Source organism: Saimiri boliviensis, chromosome 6 (assembly GCF_048565385.1).
Source record: "Saimiri boliviensis isolate mSaiBol1 chromosome 6, mSaiBol1.pri, whole genome shotgun sequence".
In the NCBI taxonomy this organism is placed as follows: Eukaryota; Metazoa; Chordata; class Mammalia; order Primates; family Cebidae; genus Saimiri; species Saimiri boliviensis.
In genome coordinates this window covers 7,299,682-7,312,449 of record NC_133454.1, presented here as the reverse complement: position 1 = coordinate 7,312,449, position 12,768 = coordinate 7,299,682, and the positions used below count along the sequence as shown (strand labels likewise).

The window sequence follows — 12,768 nt, the reverse complement described above, 5'->3', positions numbered from 1 at the left end:
GTGGGAGGATTGCTTGAGCCCAGGAGTTTGGGAGCAGCCTGGGCAACATAGCAAGACCCCATCTCTACAAAAAAAAAATCAAAAAATTATCCAGGTGTGGTGGTGTCACCCTGTAGTCCCAGCTATTCAGGAGGCTAAAGTGGGAGGATCACTTGAGTCCCAGAGGTCAAGACTGCAGTGAGCCAAGATCATGCCACTGCCCTCAAGCTTGGGCTTCAAAGTGAGACACTGTCTCAGGAGGAAAAAACAAAACAAAACAAAACAAAAAAACTGGAGCTTTTGTTTTCTCATTTGTTAAAGGTGGATGATATTATCTCCTTCATGGAGTTACTGTGAGGATGGAAGTACAATTTTTTTCCCCTTTCCTTTTAGAAACAAAATTAGATAGGGATAGTGGCCAGGTGAGGTGGCTCATGCCTCTGATCCCAGCACTTTGGGAGCCTGAAGCAGGTGGATCACCTGAGGTCAGGAGTTCAAGACCATCCTGGCCACCATATAACATTAAAAACATATAAAATTAGCCAAGCATGGTGGCACATGCCTGTAATCCCAACTACTTGGGAGGCTGAGGCAGGAGAATCGCTTGAACCTGGGAAGCGGAGGTTGCAGTGAGCCAAGATTGCACTCCTGCATGGACGAGAAGAAGGAAACTGTGTCTCAAAAACAATAATCAGATAGGCATAGTGCACAAGACAATGTCAGGTGACACGTGCACTACCACTTAGTACCACTGTGAGTCCGGACAGATGACATAGGTCTCCGTGCCTCAGTTTTTCCACCTGTCAAATAGGAACCATATGAGGATGTACTCGTAAGATGATGCTCAAGGCTAAATAATGTAATCCATGAACGTGCCTAGACCAGCACCTCCTGCATTTTAAATACTCTTCCATTTTGGCTGCTGTTGCTACTATTTTACTAACTGGGTTGATTTCTAGCCTGCAAAAAAAGGATCACAAGTTTGTGAACAAGACCATTATTCCTTACCAAATGATTCATAACCCCGATTTTTGTTTTGCTTTTTTTTTTTTTGTTTGTTTGTATTTTTGGAAACAGAGTCTCACTCCCACTCCCAGGCTCAAGTGATTCTCCTGCTCAGTCTCATGAGTAACTGGGATTAAAGGTACCCACAACTAGGCCCAGCTAATTTTTGTATTTTTAGTACAGATGGGGTTTCACCATGTTGGCCAGGCTGATCTCAAACTCCTGACCTCACGTAATCCATCCACCTCGGCCTCCCAAAGTGCTGGGATTATAGGCGTGTGCCACCCCACCAACCCATAACCCCAGTTTCTTTTTACCAACTTTGATTATGGAACGTGGCATGATGCCCAGATTCCCATAATGCAAGTTGTCCTCCCCAATTATAACTACCAGTTTTTTTCATCTAAGAAAAACAAAACAAAAATTGAAATGCTGGTCATTTTTGTGGACAAAAAGATAAGTATGGCCAGGGGTAGTGGCTCATGCCTGTAATTCCAGCACTTTGAGAGGCTGAGGCGGGAACATCACTTGAAGCCAGAAGTTCGAGACCAGCCTGACCAACATGGTGAATCCCCCTCTCTACTAAAACTACAAAAATGAGCCAGGCGGGCTGGTGTGCGCCTGCAGTCCCAGCTACTCAGGAGGCTGAGGCAAGAGAATCACTTAACCCAGGAGGCAGAGGTTGCAGTGAGCAGAGATCATGCCACTGCAGTCCAGCTTGGGCAACAAGATCAGAACTCCATCTCAAAAAACAAAAAAAAACAAGTAATGCGACTGCTATTTTCTGGTTATAATCACAGAGTTCCTGTAGAAAAGCTAAGCAATATGAAAAAATACAGAGTTAAAGTTTTTAAAAATTACCCAAATTGGATCAGCAAACTTTTTTTTTTTTTCCCTCTTGAGACAGACTAGGTCTTGCTGCTGCCCAAGCTGGTGTACAGTGACGCAATCACAGATGACTGCAGCCTCGACCTCCTGGACTGGCTCTGTGCTCCTGCCTCCCAAGGAGCTGGGACTACAGGTGCATATTCCTATACCCAGCTAATTTTTTTTAATTGGTTTTGTAGAGGTGAAGTCTCACTATGTTGCCCAGGCTGGTCTCGAACTCTGGCCTCAAGTAATCCTCCCGCTTCAGCCTTCCAAAGTGCTGGGATTACAAGCATGACCTTATTTGGAGACTGGATCATTACAGAGGTCATCAAGTTAAAATGGGTCATGAAGGTGGGGCCCTGATGCTATATAACTGTTGTCCTTACTAAAAGAAAAATTTGTTGCCTGTGAAAGAAAAAGAAAGAATGAAATATTTTTTCCTTGAGACAGGGTCTTGTTTAGTTACCCAGGCTGGAGTGAAGTGGTGTGATCTCAGCTCACTGCAGCCTCATCCTCCCTGACTCAAGCAATCCTCCAACCTCAGCCTCCTGAGTAGCTTGGGAACACAGGTACATGCGAGCATACCTGGCTTTTTTTTTTTTTTTTTTTTTTTTTTTTTCCCCGAGATGGATTCTTGCTCTTTCTTCCAGTCTGGAGTGCAGTGGTGCAATCTCAGCTCACTGCAACCTCCACCTCTGGATTCAAGCAGTTCTCCTGCCTCAGCCTCCTGAGTAGCTAGGATGGCAGGCGTGCACCACCACAGCCAGCTAATTTTTATATTTTTAGTAGAGATGGGGTTTCACCATGTTGGCTATGCTGGTCTCAAACTCCTGACCTCTTGATCTGCCAACCTCAGCCTCCCAAAGTGCTAGGATTACAGGTGTGAGCCACCACTCCCGGCTGTATTGTTTTTAGTACAGGTGGGGTTTCTTCCTGTTGGCCTGGCTGGTATTGAACTCCTGACCTGAAGTTATCCTCTCACTCATGCTCCCAAAGTACAGGGATTACAGACATGAGCCACGGCATCTGGCCTGAGACAACAAATTTGTCTCATTCTAAGCCACTTAGTTTGTGGCACTTTGTTACAGCATCCCCAGCAAAGTTATATCCAACGAATAATCCACTTCATTGTTGTTGTTGTTGTTGTTGTTGTTTTTGAGACGGAGTTTCGCTCTTGTTACCCAGGCTGGAGTGCAATGGCACGATCTCGGCTCACTGCAACCTCCGCCTCCTGGGTTCAGGCAATTATCCTGCCTCAGCCTCCTCAGTAGCTGGGATTACAGGCACGCACCACCATACCCAGCTAATTTTTTGTATTTTTAGTAGAGACGGGATTTCACCATGTTGACCAGGATGGTCTCGATCACTTGACCTCGTGATCCACCCGCCTCGGCCTCCCAAAGTGCTGGGATTACAGGCTTGAGCCACCGCACCCGGCCGTTGTTGTTGTTTTTAAGGAAAAAAAAAGGAAAGAAAGAAAGAAAAAAGAATAATTAAAAAGAATGAAGGAGAGGAAGAAAGAGGAAGAGGGAGAGAGAACGGGAGTGTTGCTTTATTGCCCAGGCTAGAATGCAGTCTAAAAACGGGTATTGAAAATGTCTTTTATGCCAGTAGTTTTGCTTAATAATGGAGACAGGAAAAAAATGACGAAAGAAAATAACAAACAAGCAGCCAACCAATAATTCATTTAAACCTGCAAGTAGGTATGATGTGGTACTGATAAGAGTGTATATTTTGTGTATTTAAAATGGAGAGTTCTACAAATGTTTATTAAGTTTACTTGTTCCGGATGTGAGTTCAAGTCCTGGATATCCTTGTTAATTTTCTGTCTCGTTGATCTGTCTAATATTGATGTTGAAGTCTCCCCCTATTATTGTGTGGGAGTCTGTCTCTTTATAAGTCTTACGTAATCTGGGTGTTCCTGTATTGGGTGCGTATATATTTAGGATTGTTAGCTCTTCTCGTTGCATTGATCCTTTGACCATTATGTAATGTCCTTCTTTGCCTCTTTTGATCTTTGTTGCTTTAAAGTTTATTTTATCAGAGGCGAGAATTGCAACTCCTGCTTTTTATTAAGTAACTTATTTTTGCTCTCAAGTTGGTAGGTAAATCTTTCTCCATCCATTTATGTTGAGTCTTTGTGTATCCCTGCATGTGAGATGGGTCTGGCTGCAGCGTACCAATGGGTTTTGCATTTCATTGTTAAAGGACACAGAAGCTCATGCTCTCTGTCATTCACGAATGTGTAATTAGGTTTTGGCCAGGAGCAGAGGCTCATACCTGTAATCCCAGGACTTTGGAAGGCTGAGATGGGAGGATCACTTGAAGCTCAGAGTTCGAGGCCAGCCTGGCCAACATGGTGAGACCCCATCTCCACACACACACACAAATATTAGTTGGGCATGGTAGCATTCACCTGTAATCCCAGCTACTCAGGAGGCTAAGGTGGGAGGACTGCTTGATCCTGGGAGTAAAAGGCTGCAGTGGGCTATGATTATACCACTGCACTGTAGCCTGAACAACACAGGAAATCCCTATCTATCTCTTAAAAAAACAAAAAAAACAACAACAACAACAAAAAAAAAGGGCTGGAGTTTGAGTTTGTGTTTTTGTTGTTGTTATTGTTGTTGTTGTTGTTGTTGTTGTCTTTTTTTTTAGACGGAGTTTCGCTCTTGTTACCCAGGCTGTAGTGCAATGGCACGATCTCGGCTCACCGCAACGTCCGCCTCCTGGGTTCAGGCAATTGTCCTGCCTCAGCCTCCTAAGTAGCTGGGATTACAGGCATGTGCCACCATGCCCAGCTAATTTTTTATATTTTTTAGTAGAGACGGGGTTTCACCATGTTGACCAGGATGGTCTCAATCTCTTGACCTCGTGATCCACCCGCCTTGGCTTCCCAAAGTGCTGGGGTTACAGGCATGAGCCACCGGGCCCAGCCTTGTTACTGTTGTTTTTTGAGATGGAGTCTCATGCTCTGCCCAGGCTGGAGTGCGGTGGTTCAATCTCAGCTCACTGCAACTCCACCTCCTGTGTTCAAGTGATTCTCCCACCTCAGCCTCCCAAGTAGCTGGGATTACAGGTGTGCACCCCCACACCCGGCTCATTTTTATATTTTCAGTAGAGATGGGATTTCACCATGTTGGCCAGGCTGGTCTCAAACTCCTGACCTCAGGAGATCCACCGGCCTCGGCCTCCCAAAGTGATGGGATTACAGGTGTGGGTCACTGCGTTCGGTCGATTTCGTGTTTTGGCTGGGTTGGGTCTGGCAGGTGTGTGGTTAATAAACCAGGTCTAAATATTTCCAGGCTACTGGTGGGTCAGGCACACACTGACAGCAATGTTGTGGATGGTGATACTGGCTTTGAACATGAAAGAAAACAAGGTCTGGTCTCCTTTTTTCACCCAGACGGTGTCGACGAGCTGACCTAGGAGATAACAGGACAGGTACATGAGACCCCGTGTACATCCTGGGAAAGGGGGTGGCAACTGCTGGGACCCCAGCCCACCTGGCCAGTGGCTCTTCCATGTTCCTTACAGCTTTTGAGAGGTTGGCTATTCAAAGGAGGATGAATCAAGGAAAGTACAGGGCTGGGGCACAATTTTGTTAAACATGACAAGGAATATGCCTTGGTTCAAGAAAACCCATGGCTAAGCACGGTGGTTTACGCCTGTAATCTCAGCACTTTAGAAGGTGGAGGTGAGAAGATCACCAGAGGTCAGGAGTTCGAGGCCATCACGGCCAACATAGAAACCCCATCTCTACGAAAAATACAGAAATTAGCCAGGTGTGGTGGCACATGCCTGTAGTCACAGCTACTCAAGAGGCTAAGGCCTGAGAATCCCGGGAGGTGGAGGTTGCAGTGAGCCAAGACCACACCATTGTACTCCAGCCTGGGTGACAGAGTGAGACTCCATCTAAAAAATAAAATGAGAAAATCTGATCCTTCTGCCACGCATGGGGATGCATGCCTGTAATCCCAGCACTTTGGGAGGCTGAGGTGGGCACATCACTTGAGGTCAGGAGTTCAAGATCAGCCTGGCTAACATGGCAAAACCTTGGCTCTACTAAAAATACAAAAATGAACCGGGCATGGTTGCATGTGCCTGTAATCCCAGCTAATTGGGAGACCGAGGCAGGAGAATCACTTGAACCCCGAAGGTGGAGGTAGCAGTGAGCTTAGATCACGCCACTGCACTTAAGCCTGGGGGATGGAGAAGACTCCATCTCAAAAGAAAAAAGAAAAGGCAATGCAACCCCTACTAGTCTTCTCTATAAGCAGGCTCAGAGTGATGGCTGTGGAGTTTTTGGTCAGCCAGGGGCTTGAACACAATGGAATGTCTTCTTCTTCTTCTTTTTTTTTTTTTTTTTGAGACAGAGTTTTCGCTCTTATTTACCCAGGCAGGAGTGCAATGGCGCGATCTCAGCTCACCGCAACCTCCGCCTCCTGGGTTCAGGCAATTCTCCTGCCTCAGCCTCCTGAGTAGCTGGGATTACAGGCACGTGCCACCATGCCCAGCTAATTTTTTGTATTTTTTAGTAGAGACGGGGTTTCACCGTGCTGACCAGGATGGTCTTGGTCTCTTGACCTCGTGATCCACCCACCTCAGCCTCCCAAAGTGCTGGGATTACAGGCTTGAGCCACCGCGCCCGGCTTGGAATGTCTTCTAATACAGGTAACTACTATAAGCAATAAAACAGGTTGGGTTTGGCAGCTCTCATCTGTAATCCCAGCACTTTGGGAGGCTGAGGCTGGAGGATCATTTGAGTCCAGCTGTTTGAGATCAGCCCAGGCAGGAGGGTGAAAGCCCATCTCTACAAAAAATAAGTTAGTCTTACATGGTGGTGCACCTGTGGTTCCAGTTACTGGGAGACTGAAGCAGGAGGACTGCTTGAGCCTGAGAGGTGGAGGCTGCAGTGAGCCACAATTGCACCTGGATGCAGTGAGCCTGGATGACAGACTGAGACCCTGCCTTCAAAAAAGAAAAAAAAAAAATTCGTTTGTGAGGATAATACAGACTGAGTACAGTGGCTCACCGCTGTAATATCCAGACTTCCGGACTTTGGGAGGCTAAGGCAGGGGGACTGCTTGAAGCCAGGTGTTTGAGACCAGTGTGCATAACATAGAGGGACCCAGTCTCTACAAATAACACAAAAAAATTAGCCAGGCATGGTGGCATGTTCTTGTAGCCAGCTACTCACGAGGCTGAAGGGGGAGGATCGTTTGAATCCGGGGAAGGTGGAGGCTGCAGTGAGCCATGATGTCACTTCTGCACTCCAGCCTGGGTGCAGTAGTACAGTCAGAACTCAGCACAGCCTGCACCTCCACAGAGCGAGACCCTCTCTCAAAAAAAAAAAAAAAAAAAAAAAAGCTGGGGCTCATGCCTGTAATCCCATCACTTTGGGAGGCTGCGGTGGGCAGATCATGAGGTCAGGAGATCGAGACCATCCTCCCCAACATGGTGAAACTCCATCTCTACTAATAATACAAAAAAAAAAAAAAAAAAGGTGGGCATGGTGGTACATACCTGTAGTCCTAGCTACTTGGGAGGCTGAGGCAGGAGAACTACTTGAACCCAGGAGGCAGAGATTGCAGTGAGCCAAGACTGAACCACTGCACTATAGTCTGGGATTACAGGTGTGTGCCACCAGGCCTGGCTAATTTTTGTATTTTAGTAGAGATGGGGTTTCACCATGTTAGCCAGGCTGGTCTCCAACTCCTGATCTCAGGTGATCCTCCCACTTTAGCCTCCCAAAGTGCTGGGATTGCAGGTGTGAGACACTGTGCCCAGTCTGATTTTTTTCAAGTATTTAAAAATATAAAACCAATAAACATTCTTGGGCAGCTCATGAGCTGTATAAAAACAGACGGTGAGCCGGGCGCAGTGGCTCAAGCCTGTAATTCCAGCACTTTGGGAGGCCGAGGCGGGTGGATCACGAGGTTGAGAGATCGAGACCATCCTGGTCAACATGGTGAAACCCTGTCTCTACTAAAAATACAAAAAATTAGCTGGGTATGGTGGCACATGCCTGTAATCCCAGCTACTGAGGAGGCTGAGGCAGGAGAATTGCCTGAACCCAGGAGGCGGAGGTTGCGGTGAGCCGAGACAGCGCCATTGCACTCCAGCCTGGGTAACAAGAGCGAAACTCCGTCTCAAAAAAAAAAAAAAAAAAAAAAAAAAAAAAAAAAAAAACAGATGGTGGGATCTCTATGTCTCCTGTGTAGATACTATATGCCATGGTTTCCAGAGCCCTGGCTAGATGTTTGTTTGTTTGAGACAGAGTCTCCCTCTGTTGGCCAGGCTGATGCAATGGTGTGATCTCAGCTCACTGCAACCTCCACCTCCAACGTTCAAGCAATTCATGTGCCTCAGCCTCCCTAGTAGCTGGGATTACAGGCACTACCACACCCAGATAATTTTTTTGTATTTTTAGTAGAGATGTGGTTTCAGTACATTGGGCAGGTGCTCTCAAGCTCCTGGCCTCAGGTGATCATCCTACCTTGGCTTCCCAAAGTACTGGGATCACAGGTATAGGTGATTCTGGCTAAGTACATTTAAATACTAAGTACATTTAAGTACTAAGCCCTGGCTAGGTACCATTAAGGTATAATGGCATATGGAGGCTGAGGTGGGAGGATCACTGGATGCCAGGAGATCAAGGCTAGTCTGAGTAACATACCAACCAGAGAGATCTTATCTTTACAAAAAAAATTTTTATATTAACTGGGCATGTTGGTTATAGTGTGCACCTATAGTACTAACTACTTGGGAGGCTGAGGCAGGAGGATCCCTTGAGCCCAGCAGTTCAAGGTTTCAGTGAACTGTGATCATGCCACTGAATTCCAGCTCTGAGACAGAGCAAGACACTCTTTCTAAAAATAGTAAAAAATGTTTTATTTTCTTGAGACAGAGTCTGGCTACATCACCCAGGCTGGAGTGCAGTGGTACAATCTCAGTTCACTGCAACCTCCGCCTCTTGGGTTCAAACAGTTCTGCAGTCTCGGCCCCCTGAGGAGCTGGGATTATAGGCGTGTGCCACTGGGTTTGGCTCATTTTTGTATTTTTAGTAGACACCAGGTTTCACCACGTCAGCCAGTCTGGCCTCCAACTCCTGACCTCAAATGATACACCCATCTTGGCCTCTCAAAGTGCTGAGATTACAGGTGTGAGCCACTGCGCCTGACCTTGTGAAAATGTTAGTGGCATTTTGATTATAATTGAATACTTTTAAAAAAATCAAATACGCATACATATGATTGTTTTTGGCAGGACTAGGGGCCAGGACTTTTTTCTAATTCCTTCACCTTGTATTCTAGGGCCTTGCAAATATTAGGTGCTTAGCAAATGCAATAGAAGGCACTCAGACAGTGATTGATGTGTAGTGCATACTTGTCTTCATTAGGAAGAAAGAGACAGACAGGAAGAACAAGGGAAAATTCAGGGCAATTGATCAGGTCGACACCATCATTGCTAAAATCAGAGGAGACCAGGCTGTGTGTGGTGGCTCATGCCTGTAATTTCAGCACTTTAGGAGTCTGAGGCAGGTGGATCACTTGATGTCAGGAGTTCAAGACCAGCCTGGACAACATGGCAAAACCTCATCTCTACTGAAAATACCAAAATTAGCCAGGCATGGTGTGGCAGGCCCCTGTAATCCTAGCTACTAAGGAGGCTGAGGCAGGAGAATCAGTTGAAGCCGGGAGGTGTAAGTTGCAGTTAGATATTACACCACTGCACTCCAGCCTGAGGGACATTGCAAGACTCCACCTCAAAAAAAAAAAAAAAAAAAAAAAAAAATCAGAGAAGACCAAGATACCTGCAGATAATGCACTGTGTCACTTTCCCTGTGCATTTTTCCTGCCTCTTGGTAGACAGCTCCTAACATCACCATGAGATCCTGGTGAAGGAGGTGTGGATACTGGGGTTGCTACAGTTTATTGAACCATTTTTTCTCCCAGAGATGCTAATCTTCTGTCAGATTCCTTTGAGTGTTTTTCCGATCCCTGCTGTGGGCAGTTTACCCTCAGGGCACTTCTCCATGGAGCCACCAGCTGGCTCCATTGCTGCATAAGTGAAACTGACTCAAGATTAGAAAGTAGTGTTCCATTGTCTTTGAGCTGGGTGGGGTGGGTCAAACCTGTAATCCCAGTACTTAGGGAGGCTGAGATGGGTAGTTCACTTGAGGCCAGTAGTTCAAGACCAGCCTGGCAACATGGTGAAACCCTATATGGTGAAACCCTAATTTTTATACTAAAAATATAAAAAATAGCCAGGCATAATGATTCACACCTATAATCCCAGCTACTCGGGAGGCTGAGACAGCATTGGTTGGGAAGCAGAGGTTGCAGTGAGCCAAGATCGGGACACTGCCCTTTAGCCTGGGTAACAAAGCGAGACTCCAGTTTTTTTTAAAAAAACAGTGTTCCTAAGGACTGAGAGGGGAAACTGAGGCATGCAGACTGGAGTTGGGGTGGGGCTTGGGCTTGGCAAGAGAATGGGTTCAAGTAACATGTGAAGGACTCTCAGAAAGTCACAGCAACTTCAAAATCATTTATTCTACCTCCCACTTCCACATTTTCCAGATATAGAAACCAAAGCTGAGAGCGGGAGATAACTATCCCAAAAGCACCACGTCGGTGGGGAGCCGGGTTACCAGAGAAAACACAGGACATCCAGTGAAGTGTGAGTTTTGGACTCTTCGTGTATGTCTCAAATAATGCACGAGACTTAAACTAAAACCTTATTTACTCTTTGTCTTCGAAGGTAACTGTGCATCTGTATGATGCTTTGCTAAGTCTGACAACCCTCATGAGGGTAAAATGAAGATTAGGGAAATAATTAAATGTAATAAGCAAACATGCAAAATAAAGACAACTCTGTTCCCATTGTACAGACAAGAGAATTGCACATTAGGGAGGTGGCTTGCCCCAAGGCCACACTCAGAAGCGTCAGAGTCAGGATTTGAACCTGGTCCTGATTCCAGAGGTCCCAATTTCACTGTTGTGTCCAGGAACATCCCATAGTCCGCCATGTGCGTGCATGTTCTGTCTTGAATATAACCCTCTCCCCATCGTGTAAGTGGACCATTCCCCTCCCTGACATTGAAGAACCCCATATTCAGCAGGTGCCTCCTGACCCAGCAGACCCCCATGAGCCTAGATCCCTGAGACCTGGTGGCTGCCATTATGACATTCCCCGACTGCATCTTAGGACCCAAGTCTGACCCCCTGCAGGATCTGCAGCTGTGTTACAGGAAAGGGGACCCGATCCAGACCCCAAGGGAGGGTTCTTGAATCTCGTGCAAGAAACAACTCGGGGTGAGTACATAAAGTGAAAACACATTTTTTTTTGTTTGTTTGGTTGGTGGTTTTTTTTTTTGTTTGTTTTTCAGATGGAGTCTCACTCTGTTGCCCAGGCTAGATAGAGGGCAGTGGTGTGATCTTGGCTCACTACAACCTACTCCTCTGGGGTTCAAGTGATTTTTCTGCTTCAGTCTCCTAAGTAGCTGGGATCACAGGTGCTTGCCACCACACCTGGCTAATTTTTATATTTTTAGTAGAGATGGGGTTTCACCATGTTGGCCAGGCTGCTCTCAAACTCTTGACCTCAGGTGATCCGCCTCCCTCAGCCTCCCAAAGTGCTGGGGTTACAGGTGTGAGCCACAGAGCAAGTTTATGCTTTCCTAGACAAGCAAGTTTTTTAGGAAAGTAAAGATAGAATGGTTACTCCATAGAGCAGCCCAGAGGGCACTGGTGCCCATCTTTAGGGTTATTTCTTCATGACATGCTGAATGGGGGGGTAGATTATTCATGACTCCCCTTTTTTAGATCATACAGGGCAACTTTCTGATGTTGCCATGGCATTTATAAACTGTCAAGGCACTGGTGGCAATGTGGCAGCGAGGACGACCAGAGGTCACTCTCCTGGCCATCATGGTTTTGATGGGTTTTGGATTGGCTTTTTTACTGCAGCCTGTTTTATCGACAAGGTCTCTGTGACCTGTATCTTGTGCTGACCTCCTATGTCATCCTGTGACTTAGAATGCCTTCCCCGCCTGGGAACGCAGCCCAGTAGGTCTCAGCCTCCTTTTACCCATCTCCTATTCAAGATGCAGTTGCTGTGGTTCACACACCTCTGGCAGCTGGGCTCCTTGGGATCTCCTGACATTCTGTGCCCTCTGTGCCCTCCTCCCTCACTGCCATTGCTGTCTTCCTGAGCCTCCTCCTTCTGAATTTCTTCATCACCAAGAAGAGGAATCGCTGTTAGGTTTGGCTTTTGGGAAAGGGATGGACCAGGCAGGCAGTAGGGAGGGAGACACAGGCCCTGGCATGGGCGATGGGGAGGGGAGAGCTGAGTGGGAGCCGGTGGGTCTGTCTTTGTTCTTGTCTCTGTGAGTTGCCCATTGTGCAGATCTGCCCCGCTCCTTCCCCATCGCAATGGATGGGGACTCCTCTCTCTAGTGTTCAGGCCCCGGGCCCTGGGTCAGATCGATGCCTTTTTCTCCTGCACTCCGTTAGTCAGAAGATGTGCTTGGCATCACCTTGAAAATGCATCCAGAAGCAAGGCCCTGGCTCACTCCCTACTTCTGTCCCAGCCTCTCTGCCCTTCCAGCCACAGGAGACCTGTGTGAGCTGAATCCATTGCACCCTCCTCTGCTCAGACCCACAGCGGCCCCATTTTTCTCGATCTGAGCCAAAGGCCCCAGAGTGGCCCACCAGGCTCACCCCGGGCTGCCTCATTGCCTCCAGCCTCACCTTCCACCAGTCTCCCTCCGTTTTCCACCTACCATTCTTCCCCATCCTCACACCTGCCTGATGTTCACACATCCCTCCAGGCATCTGCTTTAGCTGTTCCCTCCACCTGGACCACCCTCCTTCCAGAAGACCATTGTCCCCTCCAGCACCCCCTGCAGTC

The 12,768-nt window shown here is 47.1% G+C and overlaps 1 long non-coding RNA gene across 1 annotated transcript; it reads left to right on the top strand.

Annotated features, from left to right (window-relative positions):
* The first annotated feature begins 2,340 nt into the window (after positions 1 to 2,340).
* LOC141584734 (uncharacterized) lies at positions 2,341 to 10,501 on the top strand. The gene is made up of 3 exons (XR_012517940.1): positions 2,341 to 2,423; positions 4,108 to 4,213; positions 10,437 to 10,501. It is a non-coding gene; the product is annotated as an uncharacterized LOC141584734 (long non-coding RNA).
* The last annotated feature ends 2,267 nt before the right edge of the window (positions 10,502 to 12,768 follow it).